Source organism: Neolamprologus brichardi, chromosome 3, assembly GCF_056152115.1.
Source record: "Neolamprologus brichardi isolate AB-2024 chromosome 3, ASM5615211v1, whole genome shotgun sequence".
NCBI classification, from domain to species: domain Eukaryota; kingdom Metazoa; phylum Chordata; class Actinopteri; order Cichliformes; family Cichlidae; genus Neolamprologus; species Neolamprologus brichardi.
The window spans coordinates 36705774-36709524 of record NC_142106.1 but is presented as its reverse complement, the minus strand read 5'-3'; the positions used below and the strand labels follow the sequence as shown (position 1 = coordinate 36709524).

At 41.2% G+C, this 3751-nt stretch overlaps 1 long non-coding RNA gene across 1 annotated transcript; it reads right to left on the bottom strand.

Annotated features, from left to right (window-relative positions):
* Positions 1-1103: 1103 nt before the first annotated feature.
* LOC102788966 (uncharacterized) lies at positions 1104-2344 on the bottom strand. The gene is made up of 3 exons (XR_004844154.2): positions 2125-2344; positions 1865-2048; positions 1104-1783 (listed from the first exon to the last, which is right to left on the bottom strand). It is a non-coding gene; the product is annotated as an uncharacterized LOC102788966 (long non-coding RNA).
* Between the last annotated feature and the right edge of the window lie 1407 nt (positions 2345-3751).

The following is a 3751-nucleotide window of genomic DNA, read 5'->3' as shown; positions in this document are numbered from 1 at the left end:
GCTATATTTGAGTGAACAAAATCCATTGCTGCGTGCAAAAAATGTATTTCAGTGTTTGATATTATCCATACACACACACAATAGCAGCCCCTCTCGCTCAGTTTTTGCATTTGTGGTTACTTGCAATGTGTTGCTTGCGCTCTCAATATTTCTGCCCGTGCATGCTCAACTCTTTCTGTACACCGTAATATTTGTGCCACAAAACCAGCCAGTCATAGACTTGGATGCAAAAAAATCTGATTGGCTGTTTTGGTCTCCAATCAGCTTGAAATGACGAAATGCAATATCCCAGAATCCATTTCATCCAAAACTCAAACGAGGCAGTGGCAGAGGAGCACAGAGTAGTGGAGTTTGAAATATTGCTCTTTCTGGGTCACAAAATAAACTTATAACAATACACCTGACAATTACATCCATGCTCTTTGGTTATGTCCACCAGTTCAGAGGTTTTGGTGCTGGATATGTGAAGACTCATAAAAGTGTCTGAAATGTAACACCCCTAAGGTTTGCTTGTTGGGCAACTTGGATGACGTAACTACAGAGATTAATACAGCCCACATGTTTCTCGCTGCCCCATGCTTTGCCAAGGAGACTGCCCTCATGTTCTGGAAAAATAAAAATAATCTTAATTCTAACCAATATAAAGAGTGTTTGACAGATCATATTAGTCTCTTTACAGCCTGGGAATTCTCTATGCGAACCACACTGCGAATGCCCAGTAATTCATACAGCTCTTTTAATGTGCAAGACATGAATGATGTGCCCTGGTCAGTCAACAACGTCATGCGTGACAAGCATGACAGTGCATTCACGGCCCTACAGGCTGCCTGAACATAAACAACAAATAGTTCAGGGGGAATTGGCTGAGATGCTGAAGCTGGGAGTAATAGAAGAGTCGCACAGTGTGTGGTTTAGCCCCATACTTCTGATTATGAAGAAAGATGGATCTATACGATTCTGTGTTGGCTATCACAAGGTGAATAAGATGCCACGGTTTGATGCTTACCCCAAGCCCCGGGTCGACGAGCTTCTGGACCAGTTAGGCCCTACCTGTCATGGCAGTGGTGACAGACGTGTGCGGTTATGAGTGCAGGACAGGGCAACTGGCAGTAAAGGAAAATTATACAAAAATGCAAAAGATTTGTTTTATTACTCACCATTATAATTCTTAATGAAAAAAATATGAATGACTATTTTAAAATGACATGGAAAAAAATATTAATTTGCATTAGTTTAAAAAGTTAGGGAAGCTATTTATTCTAAAACAATAAACTCTATTTTCAAATTATTTGTTTTAAAACAGTGGCAGGTTGTGTCATGACCGGGCAGCCAGACACAGGTAAGTGGACTCAAATGCAGACACCAAACGGAGGCTCGGAGGTATAGTGCAAACGAACAATTTATTTGGCACTCAAAAATGGCAGACCATGGAGGAGGTAAAAGAAACAAAAATGTTAATCGTGAACTAAGGGCGAGAGGAAAAACATAAACCTCCTACCTACTAACATAAAGTTAATGATTATGGTACTAAGAATCTATAGCTACAAACACACTGTGATTAGCAAGGGCTAGCAGATAAGCTTTTACCAGGAATGTTGAGAAAGTAAACAAGTCTTGGCTAGACCATCTCCAAAATAATTGTTTAACCAAATAAACAAGATGCACACTGCGTGTGCAGCAGCAAAGCCAAAAGGAAATAGTCTCTTTATCGGGCTGGGCACGTTATTTGGGATTTTCCGGAGCAGGCATACAAGGGACAGGGTCGCAGGGTTTCTCTGAGTCACTGTAATGAAAGGAGTGTAGAGTCAATGCGTGCCCCACGCAGCAGTCCAAGAAGTGGTGGCAACAAAATACATAGTCTTACTTGTCTGGGTTGATGGCGAGGCTAGGAGGGGATTAGTGGTCCGAGTAAGGCTGAACCAGTTCGTGTACACTCACTGTGAAGTGTAGGGCAGGGAGGCAGGCAGGTGAATAGCGCCGAGAATAGTAGCAGGCCAGCGACGGGGAGTTGAGTGGTTACAGGCAGCAAGATCCAATCAACTGTGAAGCTGCAGAGGTAAGTAGACAGGGTTAGCGAGATAAAAACAGTAAAACAGGGTTTACCAAGCTATGGCTCTCACTAACGTGGGTTAGCTGACGTTCCGGCGAGGAATGTTTGAGAACGCTGGTCTTAAGAGCCTCCCAGCAAATTACACACAGATGCCATAACAGCCTCTCCCTTGTTTTTGCTTATGACCTGAGTTATTCATAGGCATCATGCCAGACAAACAAATACTGAATTCTAGTTGAGTGAAAAGGAGATGGAAGATATGTGACATGATCAAAGGAAGCAGACATCTTTGTTTATTAAAGAGTATGAGTTTTTAAATACTTTTTTTTTACTGTACCATGTAATACAGAACTTTTGTGAGTAATATATTTTATAGTGCTGTCAGTGTTAATAGCATTAATGCAATAAAACCAGCTAATTCGTGTTAACAAGTTAATACAAATTGTATGAGGGTTACTCAGCGTTAATGCGGCTTAAATGTGCCAACGCTGTAATCACAACTAACGCAATTAACAATGAACCCAGACTGACTCCCTGAAATGTCTCCGTTAAATCATTTTGGGCAGTTTATCCAAAGTTTGTCCATTCTGCACTCCAGATGGGTCGAGAGCGTCAAAATTTTTTAATCACGTTAATTGTGATGACCGCGTTAACGCCGCATCCTACTGCAAAATTGTAATATTTAACAAATGGGACATCTCTAGATTTTGCTTTTCGCTAATGAACTCACAGGTCATGAACTTGGAAGTCTTGTTCAGCTGCTACAACAATCTATCATTCTCTGGGTTGTCCATACTGATTTAATGGCCAGCAATTTGTACAGCTCATGTAGTGTGTGAGACATGAATAATGTGCCCCTATTTTGAGATGCTGACTCAGGAGATGACATAAAAAACCATTGTATTCCATAATCCATTAACTAATACAAGGTTATAGCCGTGTGCACTCCAGTGAAATGGCCCAAATAAATGCACTCAAACAGGATCTCCATTAATGGTAATGGGTGCAAAGGTGCTTCTGGAATAGCTGGGTGGTTAACACTGGTGTGTGTCCTGCACGTGATAGTCCGTGCAGGACACACACCAGTATGTTTTTTCTCATATTCCATATGCCCCGCCATGGGGTTAAAAATAATTTCTCAGCAGCTTTTTGGCAACAACAACTGAGTGTGTTTCTTTTTGGTGAGTGTCATAACTCACTGTGTCTGAACTGGACATGTGTGTGCTTAATAAACTGGCAAATTACAGCAGGATTTTCCTATCCTTGGTCAGAAGGCACATGTGACTTATATGATGAAAGAGAGGGTCCACAGCAATGATAGTTTAGGTTCCTTTAATCCAAAACATCTCCAGGAGTGAATTCGTGTGAGTATGTGTAAGTGTGTGTGGTTCTGTAAAATAACAGAAATTACAATTAGCAAACAATTAAAGTCAACCAAACTGGTCTAAATAATACAGAAAGGGTTGAACAGAAAATCTAATTTGAAAATGACTAAACCCCACCCCCTGGTGGACACAAATGGGCTGCTGCACAGGGATAGACAGACTCCTTCTTTACTTTGGGCAGCTCAGTTCACAAGGGTGGCGCCATTTTGGTCAATTCAGCGTGAATATACAGTGTCTCGTGGCTACACAAACTGCTGGAAAACTCTATAAAAGCATCACACAATGTACATAGGCAAGTATATGATAAGTTACAACC